Raw genomic sequence first — 14,389 nt, forward strand, 5'->3', positions numbered from 1 at the left:
TGATCCTAGAATTAAATAATAGAGCCATGGAAACTAAAATGGAGCTACAGTGTGCAGCTGGGAGAAGACAAGTGTCAGGATGGGGGGAGGAGGGAGAGCGGCCATAGAGAGACCAGGGAAAGAACAGCGGCTTTGGAGTGTGGAGCCTTGTATCTGAATGCCAGCATTGCCAAGAGTTAGCTCACGGACATTTCTAAGGGTTAGTTTTCTTATCCTTGAAATGGCAAAGCTGTCCATAGAGCTCCTGGGAGAAATAAATGAGATGGCAAAGTGTCTGATCCATAGAAGATAATAAAACTCCTTTCTATTGTCAATATTTTATCCTTTTATCTCAAGAAACCTGTGTGCTATACAAGGTATGTTGATTTCCCATTCAGAGGACACAATGTAACATCTTTAAAATTATTTTATGTCTAGGAGTTCCCATGTGGCTCAACTGTAAGGAACCCGACTAGTTTCCATGAGGATGCAGGTTTGAGCCCTGGACTCGCTTAGTTGGTTAAGGACCCGGCGTTGCGTGAGCTGTGGTGCAGGGTGCAGATGTGGCTCAGATCCCACATTGCTGTGGCTGTGGCATAGGCTGGCAGCTGCAGCTCTGATTCAGCCTGAGACCCTCCCTATGCCACAGGTGCAGCCCTAAAAAAAAAGCAAAGAAAAAGAAAAAATCATTTTATGTCCCAGATAGGAATGGTCTGGTTTATACAGCTTGCATTCTTTTCATTGTGTTTGTGAGGTTTTAAAGCATTTACCTTGTACTAACCTTATCAATTAAAGACCTTGTGGATTGATTCAAGACGTTGGTTGAATAGGGAGGAGCAGATGAGGAAGGCCAAGAGAAACATTTTTAAAGTGTGACTACGTGAAATGTGCTGCTCGGGCCTCTAATACTCACTTGTATTTATCATCGTGGTGAGTTGTGTTCGCATCTATTTCATGGCTGACAGAGGGCTTTTGAAGTTTACTCAAAATGCGACTAAAAAGGCTGCTCTGATTAGGGGTGGGGATGGTAGGGAGCCTGCTCTTACCCAAGTGTCCCATGCAGATAACCGCCAGGATAGAGCGAGAACACGATACCCCGTCCTCTATGCTTGAGTCTTCTGTTTTACTGCCTTCTGTCCAGGGGAGTTGCTAAAGTAATTTACAGTTTGGAGAGCTGTGATCACCCTACCTGAGGCACGAAAAGTTCATGGTGAGGCTTCCAGCTTATCACAGGCAGTAAATGCCCACAAAGGTAATGGACTAAAGGAGCCATTGCCCAACACATTCACCCAGATGCTCATACCACTGAAGCAAAGCCCCTTTTTCCTTCCTTAAGATGAGCAGGTGTATAGTCTACTGGACGTTTATAGAGCTCACATCTTTATATTATGCTTTTCGGTTTCATCAAACCAACTCCAAGGCTGACTTTCCATATTTGCGGTGACATACTCCTTGTCATCCTTTTAGTTCCCATTTCATTAGTACCTCTACCCCAGTGGGGCTTTTCTGGTGTTGGAAGAGGGTGCACAGTTTGTTCCATGTTGCAGGAAAATTCATGCAAGAAAAATGATGCCTGCATTCAATCAACAATCAGCCTTCTAGGAGTTCCAGTCATGGCTCAGTGGTAACGAACCCTACTAGTATCCATGAGGACGCGGGTTTGATCCCTGGCCTCGATTAGTGGATTAAGGATCCAACATTGCCGTGAGCTGTGGTGTAGATCAAAGACAAGACTTGGATCCTGAATTGCTGTGGCTGTGGTGTAGGCCGGCAGCTGTAGCTCCAATTGAACCCCTAGTCTGAGAACTTCCATATGCCTCAGGTTCGGCCCTAAAAAGACCAAAAAAAAAAAAAAAAGAAAAAGAAAAAAGAAAAATTAGCCTTCTAAGTCCAGTAGCAAATTATGCATCCTGGACTTCCACAACTGACTTCAGCAGCACTGGAAAGCAGCATTGCTGGAAATAATGAAGTAGGAAGCTTCCTTGCTGAGTCTAGAATGATCACCCACTTCCATCATACTGCTTTCGAGTGAAATCTAAAAGTTTCTTGTAAGAGTCATGGAAATTATCCAAGATTATTCATAGAAATTTAGCAAAATGATAGAAATCATTGATTCCAGAGAACAGATTTATTTAAAAACCCAAGAGTTCTGCTCTAAAAAAATGTTTTAAAGAAAAAAAGATGTCCTCCAATATTACAGTACCCTAAAGCTTTAGAGGCCCTTGGTCATATCAGTTTTGACCATCTACATCCACTCTCTTTTCTAAGTTATTATTATTTTTTATTTTATGGCCACACCCAAGGCATATGGAAAATCTCAGGCCAGGATTGAATGCCAGCCTCAGCTGTGGCAGTGCCAGGTCCTTAATTCAATTCACCGAGCCAAGGATGGAACCTGCACCTCCACCGTGACCCAAGCTACTGCAGTCAGGTTCCTAACCCACTGGGCCGTGGCGGGAACTCCTACATCCACGCTCTTTCTAAATGCCACAGAAAGGAAAAAGGCATAGAAAGTATCACTGATTTTGCCTCTTTACTGCCTATCTTTTGAAGAGGTTGCAAACCTAGTCTGGGATGGCTTTGTTTGGCTTAGGTTTTTCTTTCTCCCCAGGTGAGCAGCCACAGGCAGCTATCCTCTTGTGCTTGTGGACCTGGGACCAGAGAAATGGCATCACCTGGGAGCAGAACCTCAGCTCCAGCCCAGACCTGCTGAGTCAGAACCTTCAAAGTAACAGGACCCCCAGAGGGTTCCTTTCCCATTCAGGTCTGAGAAGAGCTGGGTCTGAGTAGGGCTCAGCCCATGCTGAATTACGGTGTCACAGGTCGGTTTTTAGTTTCAAGGGATGTATTCTTTGGGAGCAAAAAACACAGACTCAAATTACTTCCAGAAGCAGAAGTTTTACGGATGGGTTGAGCTGGAGTCTAAAGTTAAGATCCGAGGCAGCTCTAGGGACCCGCTACCCTCTGCCTCTGCTGCCTCCTCCCTTTGTCTTCCCCTTGGCCTGTCATGGTCCTTCCCCCAGTGCTTGGTTCCATCATCACATCCTTTCCACTTCAGCTCTTACTGGGGCCTGATTGCCTCCATATCTGCCAAATCAGATTCTCAAGAGCTAGAATCCGATTGGCCCGTGTCCATGTTTTGCTCGCAGCCACCCATAGGTCGCCGGCCAGCCTATGGACGGGACTCTTCGGTCAGATCCGTGGGAAGCAAGTTGTCTGCAAGTTGTCTGCGCCTTGACTGGCAGGCAGGGAAAGAGGCCTGAGAGGCAGGCTCCTGGCCAATCAATCTAATCACGGCTTATAAGAAACACAGCATGAAATTCTGAATGCATCTTGGGTGAAAGCACTTACCTGTTTCCCAAAGCACGTCGTTTTGAGCCAAGCCAAGAGAACATGTTCCTCAATTCACATATTGCCAGATCAGTGCCAGCGCAGGAGAGGGAAAGATGAGTGTAGGGAACTGAACATTAGTTTTAAGATCTTCTGTGGGCCCGTTCATTTTAGAGACATCTCATACGATACAGACTGTGTCCATGGAAGCCTGGTGAGAGATGGTTCCCCTGGCTGAGATTTGGTGGGTGATTATTTAGAAGACAGGGAGTTCCCGTCGTGGTTAACGAATCCGACTAGGAACCATGAGGTTGCGGGTTCGGTCCCTGCCCTTACTCAGTGGGGTAACGATCCGGCGTTGCCGTGAGCTGTGGGGTAGGTTGCAGACGCAGCTCGGATCCCGTGTTGCTGTGGCTCTGGCGTAGGCTGGTGGCTACAGCTCCGATTCAACCCCTAGCCTGGGAACCTCCATATGCCGCGGGAGCGGCCCAAGAAATGGCAAAAAAAAAAAAAAAAAAAAAAAGACAGGGCACCCCCTTATGTCTCTTCAAAGAGCCTAATAGCTGACTTTATGAAGCCTAAAGAAGTTGCTGGAGAAAAGTTTAATGTTTAAAAATTATTACTGAAGGAAATCTAAGAATTCCAGGAATTTGAGTATTTCTAGAAAAATTGTAAATCCCAGAGCAGATATATCAGCCATCTGGGGACCAAAAACTAACCTCTTTTTGTTTGTTTGTTTTCCCTTTTACACCACACCTGTGGCATATAGAAGTTCCTGGACTAGGGGTGGAAACGGAGCTCCCGCTGCAGGCCTCCACCATAGCCACAGCAATGCTGGATCTGAGCATCTGTGACCTACAGCTTCCTGCAAAGCCGGATTCTTAACCCACTGAGTGAGGCCAGGGATCAAACCCACATTTTCACAGACACCTGTGTCAGGTTCCTAAGCAGCTGAGCCACCATGGGCCCTCCAGAGCTAAGCTCTTTGATGCTATAACAAGGTAACCTGACATCATAGGAGCCCACTACCTCATTTTACAGGCACCGCCTAGAATTGGTTACAGGCCCTGTAACTGGGGGTGATTCAGGGTTTTTTGGGGGGAGGGTGTCTCTCTGCTGGTCGGCCCCGCTTCCCTTCCATCTTCTCCCTCCTGGCTCAGCCTGGACCACTGCAGTAGCAGGACTGCCCCTGTGCCACACAAGGCCGCTGCTGCCACCTCCCTGCAGGACAGCCCCAATTCGAACTTGACCCGCTCAGTCTTCAGAGGTAGACAGGTCCACTCCTCACCTGACCACACCCCCTGTCAGTCTGAAGGGCCCCCCCCACAACCTCACCCATCTCTGCCCAGAATCTTCTCCTCGCCCTGCACCCAATGCTGCCCCCTTTCCAGGTGGGTCTCGGACCTAGCCCCTCAGGATCCGCTCCTGGTTCCCTCCCTCCTCGCAACCGGGGTGATCTCTCGAACCTCACTTCCCTTTCGGCTTTTGTGGGTTTTAAAATTTCAGCTCAAAAATTCCATTCTTTCCAGAAGTCCCCTTGGGAGTGAGGACCTTAAGCCTCACACAGAGCGTGCCTGGCAGGAACCAGAAGGGCAGAGTAAGGCCTGTAGCATCTGACCGCCGGTTTCCACCAGAATTCACACTCCCAGTGGACTTCCTCGCAGGGGTTTGCGTGGCTTCGAACAGGTCCCTGGCCTCTCTTAGCCTCAGGTTCCAGATTTATCAAGGAAGACAAGAACCGCCCCTGTCTCACAGGCTCACCACTGTCTGAAGCACCTCGGGGACCCCCCCCCCAGCACCTCTCACACCATCAGGTGCTGCTCGGGTGGTTCCAGTAGGTGCTCAGTAAATACCAGACCCCTCCAACCCCCACCAGCTGCTGGACGGGATACCCCAGGCTCTGGTTCCAGCCAACTGCCTTCACCTGCTGGTCCGTCAGAGCTTTTGAACTACCTTCACCTGCTGGTCGGTCAGCACTTTTATAAGAGTTGCTAACAGGCAGAAGGGTTGCTGGGTTTGAGTTTCAGCTCTTCCCTCTAACCCGGTACCTTCTGAGGAGGTGCTAATGACCAGTGGGCTGTAAGGGAGGCGGAGGAGGCAGCAGCCAAGGAGCTTGGACAGTCTTGTGCTGGATAATCGGCCCTGGAATCAGCGAGGCCTAACAGGCATCCCAGAGCCCAGCGCGCCATCCCACTTGGCCCCAAGAGGAGAGTAACTGCAGGGCCAGAGCGGCGGTCCTGGTTCCGGAGGAGTTCTGGGAAGAAGCCCAAGTCGAATCTCTCTGTCTGGCCCAGTGAGTAAGCTCCCAGCCCCCCACTTCCACTCTGGGCATCCCGACGCTTTAATAGCTGCTCTTTCTCCTGAGCAGATACTATTTTTATTGATCACCTCCTTGACAGAAATATTAAGCCACAGAATGTTCCTGGCAAGTGGTGGCTAAGAGTGCCATGAGCCATGGAGGGACTGAGTCTTCTGTTGCAGGGCCATGGCCAGAGCAGGCAGGCCCAGGACTGGTGGCTTCACAGACATTCAGGAAGCCAGTGACCTGGCTCCTGGGGGGCGTGGGGTGGGGGAGCAGAACAGCCAGGCTCCTGTGAGCCCATCTGCTGAGGGGTGCAGGGGGAGCCCCAGGCCTTGGAGGAACAGGCCTCCCGAGAGAGGCAGAGTTGAGTGGCTCGAGACACCCTGGGGAGGGTTTTTTTTAAAAAAAAATGCAGGTGCCCAGACTCAGTCCCTAGGGTTTCTTATTGAATTGGTCTGGGTGGGGCCTGGGCGGCCGTGTGTTTTAAAACTCCTCCTGGTGATTCTAGTCTGAACTGATGAGAGACCCAGGAACAGAGAACAGCCAGGACACTGCATGATTTGCGAGAGAGTGCAGGCCTCAGAGGCCAGTGGGGCGGGGGAAGGGGTCGAGGAAGAGGGGGTGGGGGGAGAAAGGGGTGGGGGAGGATTCCCCTGTGCGCTGATTAGCTGCTGGTCCCTCAGGCAGCGGCCCCCCTCTCGAGTCCTAGATTTCTTTAATCAGCAAAGGGGAGGTAATGCTGCTGCTGGCCTTGAAAGCTGTGGGTTAACTGAGGTAAGGTGTTTGCGGCGCTTGGCCCTCGGAAAAGTTTTTCTCTGTATTTGTAGGCCCACACATTACCCATAACAGTGTATTCACTTAACGTGATAATAAGAATTGAACACAATTTGAGGGGACACTACGGCACTTGGTCTATACTTCTTTACTCTGCTGAGGTTCCACTGACCTTCAATCAGAGATTCTCAGTGGGGTGGGGGGGCAGGAAACATCTTCCTTCATGAAGGCACATCAGAGCGGGGGCGGGGGAAGGCACAGCAGGCTTAGGAAAAATCGTGATCTGGGCTTGATGCCGAGAGGGACTTGGATGGGCTCTAGCTCCCGTGTTACCTAAGCGGTGGTCTTACAGGGGGCAGAGAGCCTGACCTCTTCTGTGGAGGGGGATGCTGTGTCTTCCGGGGCTGCAGGCTATAAAAATCCCGAAAAGGATCATGTAGGACAATGCCATTCAGTGCCGCTGCTTTACTGGATGTGCACAAATATGAGGGGCCCATGGAGAATTGTCTCCTAACAAGTCTGGGCTCCTAACACCTACACCGGGGCCAGTAAACTGCAACGCATTAGCATGCAGCCTGTTTTTCTACTGTCACTGAGCTAGGCATGATTTTTTACATCTTAAACACACAGAGGCACAATGAATATGCAACAGAAACCCTATGTGGCCTGTAAAACTGTACTATCTGGCCCTTTGCAGAAAGGGCTATGCAATTCTGCTTCAGTAGCCCTGGCTGCACTAATAACGGCAGGAAGTAGGTGAACCCGACTTGGCCTAACGTTTTCCGTAGCCTTAGATTTTCTGGGCTAGTGTGTTGCAGATGGAGTGCCCTAGGAAGCAGACTCTGGGAGGGAATTTGGTGAGTGGACTGTTTATTAGGGAATGCCTTTGACATCATGGCCTGTGGAGAAGGCGGGAGGAGGGGCAGGTGAGCAGGTAGAGGGAGAAGCCAAGCTCTGATGCAGGCCCGGCAATAGACTCGGCCAATTCCACAGCAGCTCTGGAGATAGACTGTCCTCTCAGAGTGTTCCCAAGTTGGGCTGAGATGTCTGGGCCTTCAAACCTTGTAGCAATTGGTTATTGGATATCAGCCACATGGGAAGGGGCCTGACCTTGGGCCAGGTGGCTCTCTGGAGCTGAGGCCATCCCTGAAGGAAGTGACAACTGAAGGCTACCTGCCCAACACTTCCAGCAGCTGGGATAAGAGATGTTTTATTGAACGGGGATCTGGGAGGTGCATTATCATGTCCACAACATGGTGGAAACATTCTGGCGCCACGACAATGGAATTGTTGTTCGAGGGAGGAGTGATTTTTCTATTCTCTTGTCCCCTGAAGTAAAGCTGAGTGTCCTGCAAGTAACCAGTATCTGATGAGTGTATATTCCGATGACATCCCACTTGAGGGGATGATTGGCTGGATGGAAGTTTGGATGAGATGAATAAATTATGTAAATTTAAGGACCCTGTCTTCTTCGGTCTTCCTTTCATGGCTTTTTTTTTTTTTTTTTTTTTTTTTGTCTTTTTTGCTATTTCTTTGGGCCACTCTTGTGGCATATGGAGGTTCCCAGGCTAGGGGTCTAATCGGAGCTGTAGCCACCTGCCTACGCCAGAGCCACAGCAACGCGGGATGGGAGCCGCATATGCAACCTACATCACAGCTCACGGCAATGCCGGATTGTTAACCCACTGAGCAAGGGCAGGGATCAAACCCTCGACCTCATGGTTCCTAGTCGGATTCGTTAGCCACTGAGCCACGACGGGAACTCCCATGGCTCTTTTCTGCTCCCCCTTCCCAATGCATTTTAACTTTTAAAAAGCACCTAGTAATAAAATGCTAAGAACAGAGATGTCCAAAAATATAAGTGGAATGCATCAAACATGAATCAATTACAGAATTTTAAGTCTAAAATAAAGTTCTGAATATTCTAGTGTATTTTGTTATAATTGTATTTGTTATGCAACTCTTCGAAAGACTTTATGTTTTAAAAAATTAAACTTTATTAAGAAGTAATTCTTGTTTGAAAAAAAAAAAAAGAAAATGAAATATATAAAGTAAAAAACTAAAAATCCTCCCTTCCTAATTATATTAAGAGCATGTTGTATGTCCTTTTAGATTTTTTAAAATATATGTACTATTATTTACTTTTATGTAAATGTGTTGTTTATTTATTTGTTTAAAATGGTATCATCATATACATAATTTCCCCCCAAAAGCATTTGGCAGACACATTGAGGTAGCTAGATTAAAGACTATTGTTTCTTTATATATATTTAAAATTAAAGTACAGTTAATTTACAGTGTTAATTTCAAGTGTACAGCAAAGAGATTCAGTTATACATATATATATATTCTTGGATTCTTTCCATTATAGATTATTATTATAGGATACTGAACAGCTGGTGTCCCCCTGTGCTACTCAGTGCATCTTTGTCGTTTTCCTGTTTTACGTATGGTAGTGTGTATATATGTTCATCTTGAACTCCTAATTCATCTACCCCCCCATCCTCTTTGGTAACCATAAATTTGTTTTCTGTGTCTATGGTTTTGTTTCTGTTTGGTAAATACAGTTTCTGTTTTGTAAATGTAAATACACTTGTATAATTTCTATGATTTTTTTCTAGATTCCACAAATAAGTAATATCATATATTTGTCTTTCTCTGTCTCACTTACTTCACTTAATAGTATAATTTCTAGCTCCATCCATGTTGTTGCAAGTGGCATTATTTCATTATTTTTGTGCCTGAGTAATATTCCATTTGTGTGTGTATACATATATGTGTGTGTATATATATGTTTTTTATCCGTTCATCTGTCAATGAATACTTAGGTTGCTTCTATATCTGATTGTTGTAAATAGTGTGCTATGAACGTTGAGGTGCATGTATCTTTTCGAGTTAGAGTTTTCTCCAGATAGATGCCCAGGAGTGAGGTTGCTGGATCATATGGTAAATCTATTTTTATTTTTATTTTTTTAGGAACCATTTTTCATAGTGGTTGTAGCAGTTTACACTCCAACCGACAGAGTATGAGGTTTCCCTTTTCTCCATACCCTCTTCAGCATTTATTATTTGTAGACTTTTTAATGATGGCCCACTCTGACTGGTGTGAAGTGGTACCTCATTGAAGTTTCAATTTGCATTTCTCTAATAATTAGCAATTTGAGCATCTTTTCATGTGCCTGTTGGCCTCCTGTATGACATCTTTGGAGAAATGTATATTTAGATCTTTTGCCCATTTTTTTTTTCTTTTTAGGGCTGCACCCTTGGCATTTGCAAGTTCCCAAGCTAGGGGTTGGATGGGAGCTGCAGCTGCTGACCTATGCCACATCTCACAGCAATGCTGGATCCTTAACCCACTGAGTAAGGCCAGGGATTGAACCCACATCCTCATGGATACTAGTGGGTTTGTTACTGCTGAGCCACAATGGGAACTCCTAGGTCTTCCATTTTGGGGTTGGGTTGTTTGGGGTTTTTTGATACTAAGTTGTATGAGCAATTTGTATATTTTGGAAATGAATCCCTTGTTGGTAGCATCATCTGCAGATATTTTCCTCAACTCTGACTTCCTACAGGCAATCTGTAGGTTGTCTCTTTGTTTATGGTTCCCTTTCCTGTGAAAAGGCTTCCCATTTGTTTATTTTTGGTTTTATTTCCATTGCTCTAGGAGACTTATCCAAAATATATATATATATATATATATATATATATATATATATATATATATTGCTGCAATGTATGTCAAAGAATTTTCTGAGTTTTCCTCTGAGCATTGTATAGGCATCCAGTCTCACATTTTGAGCTTATTTTTGTGTATGGTGTTAAAGAATATTCTAATTTCATTTTTTTTTTTTTTACATGTAGCTGTCCAGTTTTCCCAGCACCACTTATTGGAGAGACTGTCTTTTCTCCATTATATATTCTTGCCTCCTTTGTTGTAGATTAATTAATCTTAGATGTGTGGGTTTATTTCTGGGCTTTTTTTCCTGTCCCATTGATCTAGACGTCTATTTTTGTGTCAGTACTATACTGTTTTGATTATTATAGCTTTTGGTATAGGAAAGACTTTTTTTTTTTTTTTTAAGAAAATGCAGGAGTTCCCCTTGTGGCTCAGCGGAAATGAATCTAAATAGTATCCATGATGACACAGGTTCGATCCCTGGCCTTACTCAGTGAAGGATCCAGCGTTGCCATGAGCTGTGGTGTAGGTCACAGACATGGCTCGAATCTGGTGTTGCTGAGGCTATGGCATAGGCTGGTGGCTACAGCTCCAATTTGACCCCTAGCCTGGGAACCTCCATATGCCGCAGGTGCAGCCCTAACAAGACAAAAGAAAGTGCCCTGGTCATATCCTATAACCTCAGCCCCAAGAAATCAACAAAGGTGATTTGAATTAAATTCAGTGTCTAAAAGTTTGCACTCCCAAAGCCTTTACATTAGATCCTTGGGGTTTGGAAGCTGGGTTAGGCTGGGGACAGAGCTAAGCATTTGCTTGAGGGAGAGGGGTTAGCTGTGGTGTTAAAATCTTGCATGAGCCGTGGAGGGAGCTTGTGCCCCGTGAACACTTGGAGTCTAGCAGATCTTCCTTTTTCAGAAAGGCAGAGGGGATGTGATAGGACTAGGATGGCTCCTTTCCCGCCGTGCATAGAAATCCCCCGTTCTCTACACGTTCTCTGGCATTTATCAAGCAGGTGTCCGAAGGTCACACACAAACTCACAGGCTTTATGAGGCACCGAAAACCCACTGTTGTGCTGCTTCTCTAAGAAGCCAGAGCTGTGAAGCTCCATGCCCTGAGGTCTTCCTCCCAGGGCCCACTTCTGTTCATTAGGTGCCCTGGAAAGGGAAGCCCTGTTACAGAATGCCACCTCATACTCACTCCTTCCAGAAGCTGTTCTTAAAACTAGCTCAAGCAGGAAATGAATAATTCTGATATACTTGACCTTTGGAAGAGAAACATTAGCTCCTTTTTCTGGTATCTGGGAAATTCAGCACCAGCAACAAAAGTGTGTGTCACTGACGGAAAAACCCGGTAGCTGTCACCGATACAAGTGAGAGGGGGCAAGAGTCCAATTAAAATATTATCTTGTGGATGCATCAGCTTGGTTTCCCAGGAATTTGGTGTGTGGCTTGCAGGCTGTGTTTTCCTCTTCTCCACAGCCCCGTGCCTTAGAATTGGGACAGTAGACTTGACTCACTACAGGCTTTCACCCCTTGGCCAGAATCAGACCTCGGAGAGGCAGAGGCAGAGTGGCTTGTACTTGGAGACAGCAGCATTCAGTCTCAGCTTGGGCCTTAGTTTTCCAGGCAATAGGCAATATCATGGCTCAGTCTCGGACCAGTAAAGTGGGGGAAAGTAGATGAAACACAGAGAAAGAATCCTTGAGTAGCTACCTCTCCCCAAAGCTGTTCCAGGCAGAAGTGATTTTCTGCAGTTTTGTTGGTAGTCCTTTCGATATTCAAAGGAGTAAAGAACAACCAATTCAATAAGAAGAAGAAACAGACAGTAGCCAATTATCTAATAACAAAGGTAAAAAATTGCTATAAGAGCCCTTTAAAAATTGAGTTTCATAATAGGTGGCCCACTTCTACTTTCAGTAGTGGCAGACAAGGACCTTAGGATCAACTTATTTGTTGAGGACAGAAAAGCTGGGGAAAAGTCATAAAAATCTGCCTGAAAGCAGTAGATAGTGAATAAAGCAGGAAAGAATTACCAGGTTAAGATTTGGGAGCAGATAGATGCCCAGAGCAATAAAAACCCAGTGACACGCAGGGTTACATCTGCCAATTACCAAAGAGGTGACTGGGAGGTTGAGAAGCCAAGCAGGCTTTCAGTAGTCTTGCAGGATTTGGGGAGACAAAAATTGAAGTCTAAGGCTTCCCAAGGTGAGGGAAACTAGTTAACGTTCATAATTTGGATGGCACCTCTAAATATCTATATTCTGGAAGCAAAGGTTACCAGAAGTAAACTAATTCTCAAAGGATCTGAACCCGAGCTTCAATTCAGCTCATCTCTGAATTTGGATTAGGAAGATCCCAGATTGCTTATGTCCCTAGTTATCACCCAGAAGCAAAGATAAACTCTTCCTGAAGAAATGATATCACCCTAACTTCAATTTTTTTCTATTTTTTAACCAATTTCAGACATGCAGTCAAATAACTAGACACACAAGAAAATGCACAAATAAAAAACCCAGAGAACAGATCCACAGAGAATCCAGACAACGGAGGTTTTAATGAAGACTTTAAAATAATCATGCTTGATAAGCTCAAAGATATAAAAGGTAAAATTGAGATTTTTTTGACAGAGAAAAATCAAATGGAAACGATAGAACTGAAAATTACAATTACTGAAATGAAGAACTTATTGGATTGGATTAATAGAAGATTAAACACAGCTGAATAGAAAATTAATGAACTGAAAGGTCACTAAAAATATTTGGAATGGTAATTTGAATGATGAGGAAAAAAAAAAAGAATAAGAGACATGGAGATTCTGTGACAAGCTCTAATATAACAAAGTACAATTAGAATCCCAAAAGTGGAGGAGAGAAATTGAGCAGAAACAATTGGAGAGAGAGCTGGGAATTTGGAAAAAAAAAATTGATAAATGACATCAAGCCATAGGTTCAAGAATCACTATAAACTTCAAGCAGGACAAGAAAAACCAGAGTAAAATTAGAGCATGTTAGAGGAAAATTGTTCGAAACCGTTCCAGAGAATTCACAGCAAATCACTGCCAACTTAGAATCAGTGAAAACATCCTTCATGAATGAAAGTAAAATAGGAACCTTTTCAGCCAAAAATGGATGAGTTTGTCACCAGCAGACATGTACTAAAGGAAATACTAAAGAATGTTCTTTGCACAGACATGAAATGATCACAGGCAGAAATAAGTATAGAAAGAAATAAAGAGTAATGGAAACATAAATATGTAGGGAACATAAATATTGGTTATGATGATGCTTTGTGGAATGTATAATGTATGTAGAATTAAAATGCATGACAACAATATCACATGAGATCAGAAGTGGACGATGGGTAAGTTTAAGTTTCTTGTATTATCAGAAGTTAAATATAAAATAACATTAGACACTATAGTAATAGACGAGTGTACACACATGATGCATGTAATCACCCCCATGTATACACGCACACATGGAGAAGAAAGATAGGACGTGTCCATCAAAATGTTAATTGTGGTTATATGGGGGTGGAAGTGATCTGGTTAATTTTCTCTTTGCTTTGCTTATCTGTTTAAATTTTTTTTCGTATGTGGAGAAGGGAACCTCAAGGAAGCTCTGCCTTGTAATTTTATGACTTGTCTATTTCCCTTGTTAGCTCTTGTGAGCTAACGCCAGATGATAAAAAGTAAAATTTGCCCTTAATTTAAAGCCTGTTTTTCCCACTTAACAATATAACCTGAATAGCTTTCTCTGTCATTAACTATTACTTTATATTTTTAATGGCTCTGGAATAGTCCGTTGCATAGCTGCTCTATAATTTAGCCATTTTCCTGTTGTTGGACACTTGGATTATTTCCAAATTTTAGAAGTAATAAATATTTCTAATGAGCATTGCTTCATACATGACTTTTTCTGAGGATATATTCCTAGAGGTATAATTGGTGGGTCAAAGGGTTGATGAAATATGAAGTTTTTTTGATTCATATAACCAGGGTGCCTTCCATTAAGGCTGTATCTAGTTGCTTTTTAATTAACCAGTATGAGAGTACCAGGGATATATAAATAATAATTTGCATGGGGGAAGTTGTCTTTTTTAGGGCCATACCCACAGCCTATGGAGGTTCCCAGCCTAGGGATCGAATCTGAGCTGTAGCCTCTGGTCTATGCTCAGCCACAGCAATGCCAGATCCAGGCTACATCTGCAAATTACACCACAGCTCACGGCAATGCCAGATCCTTAACCCTCTGAGCAAGGCCAGGGATTGAACCTGCATCCTCATGGATACTAGTCAGATTTGTTTCCACTGAGCCACGATGGGAACG

At 44.6% G+C, this 14,389-nt stretch overlaps 1 long non-coding RNA gene across 1 annotated transcript; it reads left to right on the forward strand.

Annotated features, from left to right (window-relative positions):
- LOC106506835 lies at positions 3,925–13,742 on the forward strand. Its single transcript, XR_001302416.2, has 2 exons — positions 3,925–5,602; positions 12,525–13,742. It is a non-coding gene; the product is annotated as an uncharacterized LOC106506835 (long non-coding RNA).

This window comes from Sus scrofa, chromosome 18, assembly GCF_000003025.6.
Source record: "Sus scrofa isolate TJ Tabasco breed Duroc chromosome 18, Sscrofa11.1, whole genome shotgun sequence".
NCBI classification, from domain to species: domain Eukaryota; kingdom Metazoa; phylum Chordata; class Mammalia; order Artiodactyla; family Suidae; genus Sus; species Sus scrofa.